Source organism: Schistocerca nitens, chromosome 1, assembly GCF_023898315.1.
Source record: "Schistocerca nitens isolate TAMUIC-IGC-003100 chromosome 1, iqSchNite1.1, whole genome shotgun sequence".
Taxonomy (NCBI): domain Eukaryota; kingdom Metazoa; phylum Arthropoda; class Insecta; order Orthoptera; family Acrididae; genus Schistocerca; species Schistocerca nitens.
Genome location: NC_064614.1, coordinates 1272401257 through 1272420251, shown reverse-complemented (window position 1 = coordinate 1272420251; position 18995 = coordinate 1272401257).

Sequence of the window (18995 nt, the reverse complement as noted above, 5' to 3'; positions counted from 1 at the left end):
TGAACAACAAACACAGCTGATGGCTGCTATTCAGGCACAACAAACACAGTTGACGGCTGGTATTCAGGTGTTGTCGACGTCGCTTACTCATCGTCTGTCTTCCTCTTCTCCGCCTCGATTTCCTTCTTACGACGAGGCCGCTGAAGACTGGGAGGATTATCAGAAGTGTTTGCGGCAACACTTCTTGGCTTTTGGCATTGTCGATGCTCCTATGTGTAAGTCGTTATTTCTATCTTGGATTTCCCCACGGATCTATCAGCTGCTATCTCAGTTAGCCCCTCTGCGGGAACCTGCCTCTCTGTCCTTCCAAGAAATGTGTGACTTATTGTCTAACTATTACCGAAAAAACACCCACTTCATTGCCGCCCGCGTGGCGTTCTACCGGTGTCGTAAACAGCCCCATCAATCTTACCAGGCTTGGGCGGCGGAATTACACGGTCTGAGTAGGAAATGTCAGTTTGTCACGGACACCCATCATGAGTCTCATGCTGATTCAATGGTTAGGGATGCTATTCTATGGCTTGCTCCTGATAAAGAAGTTCGGCAACGTGCCCTATAACTGCCAAACCCGTCGTTGTCGGAAGTTCTAAGCATCACTCAATCCTTTGAAGTGTCTCACGCTGCTGGTGCGCAAATAAACGTGTGGTGTGATGTAGGCACTGTACAGTCAACTTTCGACACGGACAATTTGCCTGTTTCATAGGAGAATGAAGATGTGGTGGTGGTTCACTCACGTAAACAATGTCGCGTTGGGCCGCAACGCTCGCAGCGAAAACAGCAACCACAGAAGCAGGTTCGTTCCGCACTTCCTTCTTATCCACGTTGTTTCATACAGCATGACAGGGCTGCATGTCCAAAATGTTGGGCCATGTGTAATTCCTGTAGGAAAAAAGGCCACATTGCTTCTGTCAGTCCCCTAAAGTTCCTGTTGACGAGGACGAGGCATCAGACATGGATGTTAACTGTGTGTTTTCCCAAACAAATAAGTTGTTTTTTACTGTTCGTGTTCTCGATAAAGACATTCGCATGCAAGTGGACTCTGGCTCTGCAGTAACTCTCATTAATTCTCACACATATTTGGAGTTGGGCTCCCCTCCCTTGTCTCCAGTTACGCAAAATCTGGGAACTTATAATAAACAGAAAATTCCTATCACTGGCCAGTTTGATGCTTCCACTGCCTACAAGTCTGTTGTTAGGCCCCTCACGTTTTATGTGGTGGATCATGCGGGCACTGAAAACCTGTTCAGTTATGATGCTTTCCAGTTGTTCGGGTTCTCCATTGATGATGATGTGCACCTCATACCTGAGGATATTCCGTATCAACAGCTGGATGTATTGTGTTCTGAATTTTCGTCCGTGTCCTCTGCTGGTCTGGGTCGTGCCAAGGATTTTGAAGCCCACATTACTCTTAAACCGACAGCTCGCCCTAAGTTTTTCCGGGCATGCCCTATTTCGGTGGCGTTGCGTGCACCTGTCAAGGCTGAGATAGACAGGTTAACAGCTTCAGGGATTCTCCTTCCTGTTACCTCCAGCGAATGGGCATCGCCCATCGTGGTGGTTTCTAAACCAAATGGGAATCTACGATTGTGTGGTGATTTTAAAGCCACTGTCAATGCTCAGAGCCTCATTGACACTTATCCTCTTCCCCATCCTTAGGAGGTATTTACCAAGCTCGCTGGGGGCCAGTTCTTTTCCAAACTTGACTTATCGGAGGCGTACCATCAGTTGCCGTTGGATGCTTCTTCCAAGGAATTTCTCGTCATCAACACTCCTTGTGGGTTGTATCAGTACCAGTGGTTACCATTTGGCGTCGCTAGTGCGCTGGCCATTTTTCAGCGGTTTTTGGTACAGCTCACGGCTTCCGTTCCTGGCTGCATAAACTATCTGGATGACATTGTTGTCATGGGGGCCTCCACTGAGGAGCACCTTCGCAATTCCGTCCGGGTCAGCACTTGGTTCTGGCGACTGACGCGTCACAGTATGGCGTAGGGGCTGTTCTCATCCATCGGTATGAGGATGGGTCGGAACAACCCATCGCTTATGCTTCCAAGACCCTCAACGATGCACAACGGCGTTACTCTCAAATCGAAAAGGAGGTGCACGCTATCATTTATGTCTTAAAAAAGTTCAGCCTTTTTTTGGATGGTTCTAAGTTTCACCTCATCACCGACCACAAGCCACTGGCCTCTCTGTTCAGCCCATCGGCATCGCTTCCAGATAAGGCAGCTCACCGCCTGCAATGTTGGGCCTTATACTTGTCTCGTTTTCACTATGAGATTCACTATCGCCCCACGGCCCAGCAAGCCAATGCTGACGCATGTCGCGATTGCCGATGGGCCCCGACCTGGTTTTCGATCGTGATGAACTACTCTGTTTCCACATTGATGAGGAAGAATGTCGTGCGGTCGAGGGGTTTCCTCTTACAGGTTCGCAGGTCGCGTCTGCTACTGCACCGGACCCGGTCCTGCGTCGGGTGATCGGTTTTGTTCAACAGGGTTGGCCGGACAGGACCAAGGGCTGGGCATCGGATGCCCTTTGCAACTACCATGCCTTGCGCCTTCGTCTGTCTGTTCGTGATGGTGTTGTTCTTCTGGCCACGGACGGCACATCTCCACAGGTCGTGGTGCCTGCCTCTCTTCGCAAAGATGTTCTCAAACTGTTGCATGAAGGCCCTTGGGGTATTTCTCGGACTAAATCCCTGGCCCGCAGGCACGTTTATTGGCCCGGTATTGATTTGGATATCGCCCACATGGTTGCTGCGTGTGGTCAGTGTGCTCCACAACTGGCTGCACCTCGTACAATGCCCTCTCTGTGGCCTGATCTGGTGCAGCCATGGGAACGGGTGCACGCTGACTTTGCCAGCCCCTTCCTCGGTACTTATTGTCTACTGTTGATTGACGCCTTCTAGAAGTTTCCGTTTGTTGTTCGATGTCCGTCTCCCACCACTGCGGCGACGATGCTGGCTTTGTCCACAATCTTTGCGCTAGAAGGTCTTCCATCCACAATTGTCATGGACAATGGCCCTTAGTTCTCTTCGCCGGCCTTCCGTGATTTTTCTACTGGACAAGGGATTCATCATGTTACAGCACCACCCTTCCATCTGCAATCGAATGGGGAGGTCGAGCGCCTTGTCCACACTTTCAAAAGCCAGATGAAAAAAATTCGTTAGTGATTTTTCCACAGATGATGCTCTGCTGCAGTTTCTGAGTTCCTATCGCTTCACGCCTCTGGGTGATCGCAGCCCTGCTGAACTCTTGCATGGCCGCCAACCGCGCATTCTACTGCACCTGCTTCACCCTGTCAGGCCTTGTGCCGTGTCCCCTAGTGCAGGAAAATACTTGGTGGGCGCCGACGTGTGGGCACGAGGGTATGGATCTCACCCTAAATGGATTCCAGGGGTGGTCAAGGCTCTTTGTGGCCGCCGGCTTTGTGAAATACGTACGGACGACGGCATGGTTGTTCGCCATTATGAACAGATGCGCCCACGAGTGGTGGCCACGCTGGTGCCACCGCCCCTTCCTTCACCTCCACCAGCCTGAGACGTCAGTCCTGTTGCTGCTGCCGATCTACCGTACGTGTTGCTGCAGATGACGTTGCTACTGCTTCCGAGTACGCTGGAACCGGCCCCAGTCGCGACGCCGCCTTCTCCGGGACCCATCTCGCTGGAGCACACCCCCAGGTCCACGACACCTATGGATGCTGCTCCGGAGTTTTCACCCATCATCTCGTCCAGAAGGCACGTTCCACGCTCGAGCTTCTGTCCTGGACATTTACGACCATACTCTCGTGTCTCCCCGCGGGATCTTCTCGGGGCCTCACAAGAGGCCATGGATGTCTCCGCACTGTCCATGTCTCCAAGGAAGTGAGTGTTTCTTTTTTCAAGGGGGGAAAGTGTTGTGGCAGTTCCATGACATTTACAGTGCCGCCACGACAGTACGCGCAAACGGCGATAGAGGCACTCCGCAACTCGGCTGAGCGCGGGAGCGCCACCTAGCTACGAACGTCGCCGGCCACACGTCACGGCACGGCAGTCGAATAAGAGATACTGAGTTGTTATCATGTAACCAGCTATTGTTTCTAAGTGAGTGTGTTTGAATATCCACACAATTATTGGTGATTAAAGGTTATAACAGTCTTTATGCTACCAGTTCCCTGTTTTACTATATTCATTATTGCTTTGCTTTTATTGTTGAACATCTATATGGCCTTATCATTTTTTAATTGTTTTTGCATCCTGCAGAAGTTTCCTGTATATCATTTTGTATTTGACAAAAAACTGTACGAATGCCGGGTCACTCTCGTTCTCTTTGCTAGAGCTGAGATATTTAGGATTCTGGTACCTTTTTTACATAGTTTTTCTGGTAGATTCTCCAAGAGAATGTTCTATTTTAGGAAATATCTAGTCAAATTTTCTTTTGGATGTAGTCATAAACTTGCTGAAATTTTCATTTTAATATGTTCCTGAAAATACTTCTGACGTAGTGTATATTTTTATTTTTTGTCACATATGCACACTTTGCTCCAGATATAACAATCCATGTTTGCTGCCTTGGAGCAGACAATGCCACCACCATTTGATGCCATGGCTCTGAGGTGAAAAAAATATTTGCTCTCAACTGTTAATCATCTTGCAAGGCAGACAAAAAGTCTACCTCCTTTAATGTTACTCACAATAGCACTAGTGAGTGTATAGGATTATTTCGTATTTTCTCAAAAATAAAACTCCAAGTGAGATCATTATTTTAGCAACTTTTAATTATCATTGTCTTCACCCATGTTCATAAGTATATGCAGTTTGCAGGTCAGAGGGATAATTGGAAAGTGGATGAGCAACAAGAGCGTTTGGTGAGATTTTGATTTAACTTGTTAAAACACAGTATGATGGTTGTGGCCATTAGTCAATCATACTGCCACAAGTTGCACAACGTGTAGCCTGCCCACCCAATCCATAATTCTGTAGAACTCTGGTTTATGTAAGATTGAAGTTTTTACATTTTGTTTAAGTAATGTGCAGCTGGAGTGCAGCCGACATTTTACCTAGCATATAATGTAAGCTCATAAATATTTCAATATTAGTAAAGAAGCGGATGAATTTTCTAATCAAAATCATCATCATCGTAAATAATAATCATGTTAAAATCTACATCTTTTAAAATGCATAAACTAAATTCTAATGGAACCCTTTTAAAAATATGTATAAGATAGGTCACTGAGGAGTCAGGACCTTGAATTACATTACTGCACTGTATTGTTAATTTTTTATTTTATATTTTGTTGCATGTTACGAAAATTTTCTGGTTGGAGATCAGGTGCAGTTGATGCCAAGTCCAGGTCCAGTACAGAGATACATCACAATTCAGCAGCAAATAAGGTCAGAACATGTAACTCTTGCTTTCTTGATTAGACTGAATCTGTACCAAGCTTTAGAGTTTTAGGCAATCTTGTAGAGTAAATAGCTGGTAAAAATTTTGATCAATCTTTCTACCAGTACTAGGATTTTTATTTACTTTCAAAATAGTATTCTTCACAATTTATATGAAAGGAAACAATATTTCTGATCTGTTTTTAACACTGATTATTGTTTAGTGTCCTTTGTCTATGAGATGGTATTTTGTGTGTATATGGGTTAGGCAGGTATTACATTACCATATTTCCTTGTCAAAGTTGATATGTCAAAGAAATTTGATGGTGTAATACGGACCTTTGTCAAATCTTGAATGTCATCAAATAAATATGATCAAATCTAGTGCCTCACCATAGAGCATGTAAATGATATTTGTGAAAAGCTATCTACTACCATATATGCCCTAAGAAAACTGACACCTTTTTGTAACATTACCACTCTGAGGCAAATACATTTTGCACTATTTGAATCCCATCTAAGCTATGGCATAGAGGTATGGGGATCCAGCAGTAAAGGTAATATGAAAAGTGTACTTATCCTACATAAGAAGGCACTTAGAATTATGGGAAAGAAATGTGCCAACTTAGAATTATGGGAATGAAATGTGCCAGGGAGTCCTGCAGAAATTTGTTTAACGAATTTAAAATACTAACTTTCACAGCCTGTATGTACTTAAGATAATCATTATGGCAGTAAACAGTAACAAATCACTTAATAAAGAAATACACGATCACAGCACCAGAGGTAGAGAGAGACCCCACAACACTTTATGAGAAAAGCCCTGACTATGTAGGCATAAAACTATTGAATTGTTTCCATCCTATTATCTCCAAATTGCCCATTACAGAACTAGAAAAGAAATTAAAATTATGGCTCCTAAACAATCATGTATATTCAATAGATGAGTTTTTAGATTTAGTACACTCTTGTGATGGAAGACCACCTATCAAAAAATATATGAATCTCAGATCTTAGACTGTGTCAAAAACTGTAAATATCTGATCTCAGATCTGAATACTGTGTCACAACCTGTAAATTCCTTAATCTATGTATTACAATAGCAAATTGTTTTTATGTATAGTCCATATATGAAACATTGTTCTCTCAACTAAATTTAGAAGTTGTGTAGATAATAATGCCAGGCAACAATATGTAGTGCTAGTAAGTAATACTCTGACTTATTCAGAAGACTGGGGGAAAAAACGTTTTTTTGTAATCAGTTGATGTTTGGTCAAAATAAATAAATAAAAATAAGGAGATAAATAAATACATTTGATGATAAGAGTCATTCATTTTCTGTTCATGACAATGCGAAATGTAATGGCTTGTAGTGCTGGAATTGTTACAGCCACTTGCTGTTCACTGCTGGGTGGGGGGGGGGGGGGGGGGGGCGAGGTGCACAGTGCATGCTATTAACTGTACGTTGATGGGCAGGTGGAATATAATATATGCTGCAGGTGACAAATGACCACAATCCATCCACCTTTTCATATGGAAACATCCAGGCAAATTTTCAGCAAGTTGGAATAGCGGATGTGATCACACTCTAAAATATAAAAAATTCTTTCTTAGCTTTCTACTATTTTTGAACTCTGGATGTCGCAAGTAAAAAAGTGCTTCATCTGTATTGTACTTTTTATTGATTTTGTAGTTGTTGGAACACTAATTCAATTAATAAAATAATTCAAAAATAGAAATAGTTCTTATTGTCCATATAATGTATTAAACATTTATTTACCCTTACATTTTCCTCCTTCATAGTTTTATAAGCCTCTTCACACATTTCTGGAATTATTTTGGTTAATGTGCAATGTGATATTCAGGTGCTGTATTGTAAACTAGAGTAGCTCTCTTCTGTTTCAAGAAAACCCAGTGTGACATTTTGCCTGTCTTCTGCAGTTATAGCATGTCACAAGACTGTATTCTGTTTTGTAATACTGAGCAAATACTGAAATAAGTTCTCATCCATTCATAAGTAATTTATATTTAAGACTTGAAGTTCTCCACTTACAGCTCTCATAACAAATTTTGGTGAGTGCTTTCACTATCTCGATGTAATAGCTATGGCTTCATCCAAGTATGTTTCCTTTACTGAATTAACAGAGAAACAGGAAGCCACATTGAAGGAATTAGAAAAGGAGATAATTGAATTGCAAAAACCTCGAGAGCTGAATTCCTGGATCTATGGAGTAGCTACCAATAGAAATGAACGAGATCCATGATAGACTGTAATCCCTAGGTGACATGGTAGACAAACTTTTAGACTGAGTGATGGATTTGCCTTTAGATCAAAGAAAATTATGTAAGAATAGTTAACCATGCACAAGTGGCAGGAGCAGGCATAGATGCTTGGGCAAAGTCTAAGGAAGATAAAATCTCACAATCTGTGAATGAGCAAATTCAGACTGCTGTTAGTAACCTGATGACAAAGTTCCCTCCGACAGTGGGCTAAGGAATGGATTACTCATGATCTAGGAACAAACACAATGAAATTTTTTTCAGTGGAGAAATAAAATAGGAGAATCTGTCAAAAACATGAAAAAACAGTTAATTGATATCAGAGGGACAGTGCAGGGTCGGACTATAACAGTCTGAATGTGTGTCAGCCCGTTCACAATATTTCACCTTCTGCACGTGGCGCACTGTCGGTGACAACACTACACACAACAGTAATGATAGAAGGAAAGATACTTAAGCATAGAACTTTTCAAAGATATTCTTCAGGTAAGAGACAGTATATCCTGTGCCATTCACTTTACAGGTGTGTTGCCCCTGTCATCAACCAGGCCACAAAATATAATTTGTGTAAACAAATTTATACATGTGACGGACCCATATGAGTAACTGAAATCAATGATTCATGTGAAACATACCCTGAGGTGACAAAAGTCATGGGGTAGTGATATGCACATATGCAGATGGCGGTAGCGTCATGTACATGTGGTATAAAAGTGCAGTGCATTGGCAGAGCTGTCATTTGTACTAAGCTCCCTGATGTGTCCAACATGATTATGGCCCCATGATGAAAATGAAGAGGTGTCTTTGCTAACAGACAATCAACACTGCAGGAAATACAAAATCACAGAAATTAGTGTGGGACATATGACAAGTGTATCCGTTAGGACAGTGCTGTGAAATTTGGCATTAATCGGCTATGGTAGCAGTCGACCAACACAAGTGCCTTTGCAAAAAGCATGACATCATCTGTTGGGCTTGTGACCTTATCAGTCTAGTGGGAAACTGTTTGCTGGTCATATGAGCTCCAATTTTAGTTGGGGAGAGCTGATGGTAGATTTCAGGTGTGGCACATACGTCACAAGCTCATGGACCCAAGTTGTCAACAAGGCACTGTGCAAGCTGGTGGTGGTTCCATATTGGTGGTGTCTTTATTTATTTGGAATGGACTAGGTTTTAGTCCAGCTGAACTGATCATTGACTTGAAATCATTATGTTCAGCTACGTGGAGACCATTTGCAGCCATTCATTGACTGTAGGTCCCCAAACAACAATATACATTTTATGGACAACAATGCACCATGTCACTGGGCCACAGTTGTTCACGATTCATTTTAAGAACATTCTGGACAATTTGAGTGTATGATATGGCCACCCAGATTGTCCACCATGAATTACATTTATGGGACAGAATCAAGAAAGGGCCTGTGATAGAGCTTCAAAATTCTTTCATTATACTAATGGAACTGACATGAGGGAGGAGCTCTGTTCTATTTGATTCAATGTAACCAGGAATAGCTGTTGTTACTACAATCTGAAATTTGGGCCAGTTTTGAGGATGTTCCAGCAACTATTGTTCTAGACTGAGGAGCCTTTGTCAGTGTGATTTCAAGCAGTTCTTTCAATAAAGTATCCACAAAAACAAAGTTGTGTAGCATTCCTGTACAGAACCGCAAGATTATTGCACATGATCCAGAAATGTTAGAATGATGGAGAAGTTACTAAAACTAGAAAATGTAGCAGTACCATGAACCATTCTTGTAGCTGAAGACTTGATTGTTGATTATATTCTGAGACTTGTGTTTATCCATGAGGACATGAAATTGAGTTGTCTATAGGCAAGGTCTCAAAGAGCTAAAGTTGAGCTGCTGTGGAGGGATGGTAGCCACAGATGGTAGTGCCAAGTTTTCCAGATTAAAGTCATTATAAAGGAATATTGCAGCACAAGTGTATTTCTGAGCCTATAGAACAAATAACTCGGAAGTCACATCGCAAGTAAAAAAAAATTACAAGAGCCAGTAAACCCAACCAGCAAGCAAATACAGCAGAAGTTAGAACTTTTGCATCAATATGAGGAGATATGTGAACAGAAACCTGGTGTAATCCAAGGAAATACATCATCTTAATGAACTTCCACACACAGCGTTGTACAGTAGTTTCTGTCTTATCGCTCAGTCTCAGTGGAAAGCAATAGACAAAGAAATCAAAAGGATATTTCAAGAACTTAACAGGTTCATAAGGAAGTATTGTAACCATCAACAAACACTAAGGATTGACTATATAAAATCGTTTGAAGAAATATTGAATCTGCTGTCTCATCAACACACTACATTACAGCAGAACTAATGTTTCGCAGGAGGGTAAAGAATGCATGGGTGGACCAGATTCCACAGGTTCCCAATGACAGAGACTGGTGGGAAGAAAAGGTTCAGAAACCTTTGATCAGTTTGACAGAAAAAGTGTTCACAAGAAAGCACAACTGTGAAAAGAAAGTGGTAAAAATGCTAAGGTATCAAATGGCAAAGAAAGTATTATTAAGAAGCCATCCAACTATTGAACAAAAAGAATGAAAAGTGGTAGTTGTTTTTTATGGTACCTTTTGTCATTCTAAGGGTTCCAAATCTTGGTGCATACCTATTAGGACACCCAAGTAATCATTAAATTAAAGGACTTTATCCTCATCAAGATTCACTGAAATATTGTTCTTTGTGGAATTAGTGTGCATCATTTTAGGAACACAGAGTCAATTGGAATGTTTGAACTGAATATTTATGTTGGTGCAATGCCAAAATTACAATCTTTTTGCTTTACACCATGTTTTGAATTTAGACATAAGATATGTATTTAGTTTTGATACTGTGTGACATGTATTTGTATGTTGTTGTGTGTAGTAGATAAGTATTATCCTGCAAAAGATGCAGGAGCTCATGAATTATTCTTGAAATTTAATTAGTCATATTATGAGAATACTCAAGATCATTTTTGTTAGTAATAAGATCTGCTTACAAATGAAGCATATTATTACAAAATAATGTAAGACAAAGCTTTATGTTTATGTAGATTGAATGATTCTCACCTGCCAGCCTTAAGATCAGTATTTCCTACATTTGCATCTACATGATTACTCGTTAATTCGCAATTAAATGCCTGGCAGAGGGTTCACCAAACCATGTTCGAGCTATTTCTCTACTGTTCCACTTTCAGACAGCACACAGGAGCAATGGACATTTAACTCTTTGTTTACACGGTCTGATTTTTCTTATATTATTATGATGATCATTTCTCCCTTCCTAGGTGGGTGCCAACAAAATACCTTTACACGCTGAGGAAAAAAAGTTGGTGATTGAAATGTCTCGAGAAGGTCCTACCACAACAAAAAAATACCTTTGTTGTAATGATTGCCACTCTAATTCATGTATCATATCACATGGTACTCTCTCCCTTATTTTATGATAATACAAAATGACCTGCCTTCCTTTGAACTTTATTGATGTCCTCTGTCAGTTCTATCTGTCAAAGATTCCACACTGCACACCAGTACTCCGGAAGAGGGTGGACAAGCATAGTGTAAGCAGTCTGATTACTAGACTCGTTGGAGTTTGTGATGTTTGTCTACTTTATTTCTTTGTTGATAGTTCTCTGTGTTGATGTACTGCATTGTCATACTCGCAGCAAAATAGGGGGGGAGGGGGGGGGGGGTGGAAGTTCAATACTGGCACTGTAAATGATGTAGTTGACAGTTGCAGAATTGTGTTTCACAGTCTTTACTTTCACTGTTCACATCACCCCTCCCAGTAGTACTATTGGTAAATGTTGAAAAGCCTCATTAACAGGTGGCAGGCAACATCAGCATACTGCTACAATAGTTTACTGTTGAACATGTATGAGAAGTAAAAACCTAAACACACAGTTCACAGTTCTTGCAGAATAATATGGTACCTGTGACACTATTTTTCAAATAAATTAAACAGACATTAATTGTTCTAACACAGGGCATATTAGTGTTCCCCTTAACCCACTGTTAAGTTGATGCATTGTTGTTAATCTAACCAATATGTGTTTCACATCTGAAAATTGTCCAGGGGCTGACTGACTGGGGACCAAAAATTGGTCCTTTACATATCCTCACAATAATAGGCACTGAAACTATACACTGTTCAATGTTTAAATTACAGAAATTACAATTAAAACATAACTCATTCAATTAACTGAATACATCAAAAAGTTCCTTCTGTGTACCAGTTCCTTCGACCACAAAGGTTAGGCCAAATTATTTGTTTAAGTAATGAAATTAACAGATATAGTTATACAAACAATACTTCTGACAAACCTGGTAATTATTTTGGAATTAATTAAGGGGTGGGGTTTGCTACTATGTTTTCGAATAGAGCCAAATAAATAATTTAAGTAGCCTAGAAGTTCTTCTTCCAAATGTTTATAATTAGTACAGAATTTATATTTGTTTATAAGTCAAAAACACAATCTAAGTTGCAAAAGAATTACTGATTTCAACCTATAATGATCTGTAGCAGAAGATAATAACTAGGAATGATCAAAATAAAATACAAACTTCATTACGTACACAAAACTATGCACAAAAATAGACCTGGAGCTATATTCCTTAAAACTGAGGGCCGACCTTTCTCTTTTATGGAAATTCAGATTATACTCATGCATATTAATGGTAATTAAGCAAGAATGAAAATAAAATGAATTTAAGGAGGCAGATGGTGGGACAAGGAAGGAAGTAAAGAAACCCCAGCTTGCTTTGTCACAAGCTGTGCCAATATTTAATTGAATTGACAGCCGTTAGATTTGTGCGATTTATCCTGTAACCAAAGTTTAGCAGACTCCTTTTACTACTCATGTGGATGACTTCACGCTTTTCACTATTTAGAGTCAGTAAATTGCTACATTTTTTCATCCTACAGATATCTTGTTGAAATTATTTTGCAGTTGGTTTTGATCATTTGATAACTTTACAGGGCATTAAATGACAGAATCATCTGCAAAAAATCTCTCAGATCATCTCCTAAGTAGTTTATGTATATCAGGAACAGCAGAGGGCATATAACACATCCTTGGGGAATGCCAGATATTACTTCTATTTTACATGGTGACTTTCCATCAGTTACAATGATCTGTAACCTTTTTAACAGGATATCATGTATCTTGTCACACAACTGAGACAATACTCCACAGGCACACAATTTGATTAGAAGTTGCATGTGATAAATGGTGTCAAAACCTTTATGGAAATCTGAAAATATAAACCTGTGGCTCTAATTCGAAGTATATTTGAATCATGATAATTATTGGTTTGCAAGTTTAGCTTGTGTTTAAAGCTGCAGAGAGCTTGGTACAGGTGGGATTCCTCATAGTGGTTGGTGTGATGTGTTCTACTCTCTTCTTCAGAGGTGCATACTTGGCTTCTGAATATTGATCTTGGGAGTGTTGCATAATATATTTTCCATTAACTAAGACTGAAATACTTGTTCAACATATCAGCTCATTAAACTGAATTTGTGAGAATTTGATGGGGTACTGTTCAAATATTGTAGTTGTCATGATTCATGGAACTTTTATATGAGAGGTTTATCTAAATATGTGGGACAATGAACATGAAGAGAAAATATTGTTCATTTTTTGATGATAAAGTGAGCATAGAATCATGAACACATGTGAGTAAATGGTCATGTAAAAGGGTAAACAGTCAATGTGCACAAACTGTATCAAATCACAGCTGATCACTCATGAATGCAACTGGAAAATTGGCTTGCAAGGACTATTGTTGCCACTGAAGTGAAGCTAGTGCTTATAAGGACCTTGTTTTGTTTGAAGGATTTGTGGAATGTACCACAGACATTCTTTGACTGTGCTATAGGGGCATTAACCAGTTCACCAATTAAACTACAGTTTTAAGTGATGGTCTAATGGCAACTAAAGGAAAATTTGCTATTGCATAATGATCAACCTTGTAATTACACCTCTCCCAACTCCAATGAATTCAGTGCAGCTGATAACTTAAAATTAAACAGAGATTATGTTGCACTAAATATCATTTCTGATTTAATGGATTCCCTTATAGTTATTCATATCAGTAAAGTTTTCCTCATTTATATTCAACTGTCGTACATTCACATGCCCTTGGTGCTGGCATGGTGTAGTGAGCGTCCAAACACCATCATTCTACCATCCTGTGGATCAACCCTGTTTCCTGTCCATCCCACACCCTGGATGATACCAAGAAGGGCTTCAATGCCCATCACCCCAAATTTGTCACAACTTTCCCTTCAGTTTTCTTAGTGTCATAGTGATGTCATTGCATCTGATTAATATTGTTTCCTTTTTTGGTAAAATTTTGATGTGGTACCTAAAAATCGACCTAAGAAACTTTCGCAAAAATTTCACATTAAAAAGTTTTATGTAGCCTAGATTTTAAATATTTGCAAATCAAAGCATAGTATGCAAACTGCTTTTCTAAAAAAGATGCAGAGAAGGTGATACATACAGGTAACACATGAAAATTATGAGGTATGTTGCAAAGTAAGTTCTTTTGGTTATATAAAACAAACATATACAGATACAGAAAAAATATTTATTGTGCAAAAATCTACAACTGTTACACTACTTTTCTACATAGCTTCCAAAATGTTGTAGACACTTGTCATAGCGTGGCACAATTTTTTGTATGCCTTCTTCATAGAAGGTTGCCACCTGTGTATTCAACCACGTGTTAACATGTTCTTTAGCTCATCATCATCATTGAAGTGTCAACCACCAAGGACAGATTTTAGGTGTAAGAAGAGATGAAAGTCACTAGAAACGAGGTCTGGGCTGTATGGTGGATGATCAAATGCATCCTAATGAAATTCCCATAAGAGTGGTTTGGTCACATTCACCGTGTGTGGTCAGGCATTATTGTGGAAAAAGACACCACCTTTTAACAGTAAGCTTAGGCACTTGTTCTGTATTGTGTGGCACAATTTCTTAATGGTCTCGCAGTAAGCATGTGCAGTGATTGTTTGGCCTCATGGTAAGAAATCAATCAGTAGAATGCCGTTGCTGTCCCAAAAAATGGTGCACATGACTTTTTGAGATGTCAAGATTTCCTTAGGCTAAACCTTCATTGGTGATGAAGTGTGCCTCCATTCCATTGCTTGCCGTTTCATTTCAGGGGTGTCCTACATACCTAAGCTTCGTTCCCTATAACTTTCCGAGAATGAAAACCATCGCCTTCTTCATTGTAGCACGTGAAAAACTGAAGTGCACTGCCCATCCATTGTTTTTGTGTTGTTCAGTAAGAATTTTGGGTATCCATTGTGAGCGAAGTTCTCGAAATTTCAGTTTTTCAGTAACAATTTCAAGAATTAGTGATTGTGAGATTTGCAGAACTTCCATAGCAAGGGCACTAAGTGTAAATTTACGGTTGTGCTTAATCTTCTCTTCAGTTGTCTGAACCAGTTCATCATTAACCACAGACCGGCATCCACTTCATTCTTCATTGTGTGCTTGATCACGTCCTTCATTGAACAGTCTGACCATTGAATCACTCATAGCATTTAGTCTATAAACCTCACAAATTTGCTGATGATTTTGGTTTAACTTTCTTTGCATTTAGACCTGATTTCACACATGGTGTCATTTTCAGTTATGGAGTTATGGTGTCACTTTCAGTTATGGCTGACATTATAAAGAAGCACTACAAAGCACATGTCGGCAGCAGTGATCTGAAAATGGTGTACATATCTTCTCCTTGAGTCAGAGTAACTGCCACGCATGCTTGGAACTGTGATCGTAGCACTGCCATGGATAGAAATAGAAGTGGAACTTAGTTTGTGAATGATCCTCATATTGTGATGACAGACATACCATGTACAATTACTACAGTATTACAAAATATTAATTTTCTGATGATTATGAAGAACTAATGATTATGTAAAATCAAAAGAATGGAAACTCCAGAATCGAATAACGAGAGTATTTCAAAAAGGATACACTGCTACATGCCATATAGTTTAGATGTTGAGTTGCAGAGAGGGACAATAAAAAGTACGTTTTTGGCCAAAAGACCTTTCCTGTGATGTCAACAATACATAAAAACAGGCACCTACCCATCCATCCACCCAACCACGCCTCCACCCACCCACCCACCACACACACACACACACACACACACACACACACACACACACATGATCATACTCATGATCATACTCATGAGACCACTGGTTCTGGCCACCAAGGAGAGACTGCGAGCAACTGTATATGAGGGAGAGAGATTGCAGGATAGGATTGGGGATGGTAAAGGACTGTTTCTGATATCATCCAGGGACGTGGTGGGGTGAGGGCAGGACAGCTAGGTGCAGTCAGGAGGTAGACGGATGTTGGTTTGAGACTGGGAGGGGCTTTGGCACTGGAAAAGGGAGAGAAGTAAAAGAAAAAGAAGGAAATCAACTGTAGGTGATTGATGGAGTAGAAGTCTTTGTAGTGCTTGAGTGGGATTGGGGAAGGGGGCAGGTGGGTGAATGACAGTGCCTAACACATGCTGATTCAAGAGGAATATGGGAGTGTAGGATATATTGCACGTAGAGTTAGCCCCTGTACAGTTCAGAAAAACTGGTGTTGGTAACAAGGATCCATGTAGCACGGTCTGTGAAGCAGTCATTGAAATGAATAGTTCAGATGGTTCAAATGGCTCTGAGCACTATGGGACTTAACTTCTGAGGTCATCAGTCCCCTAGAACTACTTAAATCTAACTAACCTAAGGACATCACACACAGCCATGCCCGAGGCAGGATTCGAACCTGCGACCACAGCGGTCTTGCGGTTCCGGACTGTAGCGCCTAGAACCGCTCGGCCATGAAATGAATAGTGTTGTGGTGAGTAGTGTGCCTAACAACTGGGTGATCCAGCTATTTCTTGGGCACAGTTCGTCAGTGGCCATTCTTGAGGACAGAAACTTGTTGGTTGTCATGCTATTAGATTGCACCACAGTGGTTGCAGCTTACCTTCTAGATAACATGACAGCCTTCACAGGTAGCAATGGTTTTGATGGGATACGTGACATTTGTGACTGTACTGGAGTAGATGGTGGTGGGAGGATATATGTGACAGGTCTTGGGTGTAGGTCTATTACAGTGATATGGACCATGAGGAAAGGGGTTGTGACCAGGGATGGAGTAGGGTTGGACAGTGATGTCTGACAGGTTTGGTATAAGGTTGAACATCACCGTGGGAGGGATGGAAGGATAGTGCGTAGGACACTTCTCACTCCAGGGCATGATTAGAGATAGTTGGATAATGTAATTCAGTTGCTCCTCTCCTTGGTATTACTGAGTTACAAGGGGAATGTTCCTTTGTGGCTGGATGGTGGGACATTGGGAGATGGTCTGTCATTGGAGAGATAAAGCACAGAACATTTGTTTCAGTACAAATTGTGGAGGATAATTTTGGTCTATAATGCTCAGTGAGACCCTTGGTTTTTCTGAGAGGGACTGCTTGCCACTACAGATGCAACAAGTCACAGGTGGCTAGGCTGTATGCAAAGGACTTCTTGGTATGGAATAGAAAGGAACAGCTGAAGTGGAGGTACTGCTTTTGGTTGTTAGGTTTGATATGGATGGAGTTACTGATATAGCCATCTTTGAGGTGGAGGTCAACATAGAGGAGGGCGTCTTGTTGTGTTGAGGGGAACCGTGAGAATTGTGGAGGAAGGAGGATAGGATTTTCTCACACTTAATCCTGATTATGAAGGTGTCACCAACAAATCTGAACTAGGTGAGGAGTTGGGGATTCTGGGTGGTTACGAAAGATTCCTCTAGACAGCTCATGGCAAGCTGGCATAGGATGCTGCCGTGTGGTTGACCATTGCCATACCTTAGAATTGTTTGAGGTGAGACCTTCATAGGTGAAGTAATTGTGGATTAGGATATAGTTGGTTGTGTTGACCAGAAAGGAGGTTGTAGGTCTGGAATCCATTGGGCCTTGGGAAAGGTAGCATTCAATAGTGGCAAGGCCCTGGGCTTTCGGGATATTAGTGTGAATGGAGGTGGCATCAATAGTGATAAGTAGGGCATCGTGTAGTAAAGGAACAGGAACTATGGAGAGTCGGTGGTGGAAATGGTTGATGTCTTTTTATGGGAGGGAAGGTTGTGGGTGATAGGTGGAACATGTGGCTCTGTGAGAGCAGAGATTCTCTCAGTGAGCAACACAGCATCTGGCCACAGAGGATGGTTGGGCGTATAGACTTCATGAAGCATGTAGAAGGTAGGAGTGGGGGGAGTGGTGGAAACGAGGAGAGAGAGAGAGAGAGAGAGAGAGAGAGAGAGAGAGAGAGAGACTCAGGGGACAGAATCTGGGATGGGTGTAAGGATTTGAAGAGAGACCAGAGATCCTGTTGGATTTCTTGAATGGGCTCACAGTGCCAGGGTTTGTAGGAGGATAAATCTGACAGCTCGCAGAGTCCTTTCACCACATAATCCTTGCAGTTCTAAATGTCGATGTGTGTGTGTGTGTTATGAACCAAAATTGATCCAACTTCGCTGACAGTTCTCCATAGTTTCCCATTTGGGCTAATACCCAAATGGGGAAGCTTACAGGAAAGCTAATCCAAAGTAGCACAGGTTGCTAATGAGTAGAAAAAAATGTGCTACTTGCCTAAACTTTGTCAATCTTGGGACCTTTTAGGTAGCATATCTGTACCAGCTGCCAATAAAGAATTGTGTGTAATTAATTACCTGCCCATGTGATCTTAACCAGTCAGCAATTTACATTGAACAAAATAACATGAAGCCATAACCTACATATAATTTTAATTTATTGTCAATCTACATGAACAAATTGTATAAATATTTCACAGTCAAACAAACAATTTCATACTGAAATTAATGCACACATTTATCTTGTCTCAAGTTCAATTTTATCAAGTGGCTGACTTTAGATGAATGAACAGAGTGGTGATTCTTCTGTAAAAACTTGGAATCCTCATGGGATTACACTATGTGATCAAAAGTATCTGGACATCTGGCTGAAAATTACTTACAAGTTCATGGCACCCTCCATCGGTAATGCTGAAATTCATTATAGTGTTGGCATATCCTTATCCTTGATAACAGGTTCCACTCTTGCAGGCATACATTCATTAGGTGCTGGAAGGTTTCTTGGGGAATGGCAGCCCATTCTTCACAGAGTGCTGCACTGTGGAGAGGTATTGATGTTGGTTGGTGAGGCCTGGCATGAAGTCCGCATTCCAAACCATCTCAAAGGTGTTCTATAGGTTTCAGGTCAGGACTTTGTGCAAGTCAGTCCATTATAGGGATGTTATTGTCGTGTAACCACTCTGCCACAAGTCAT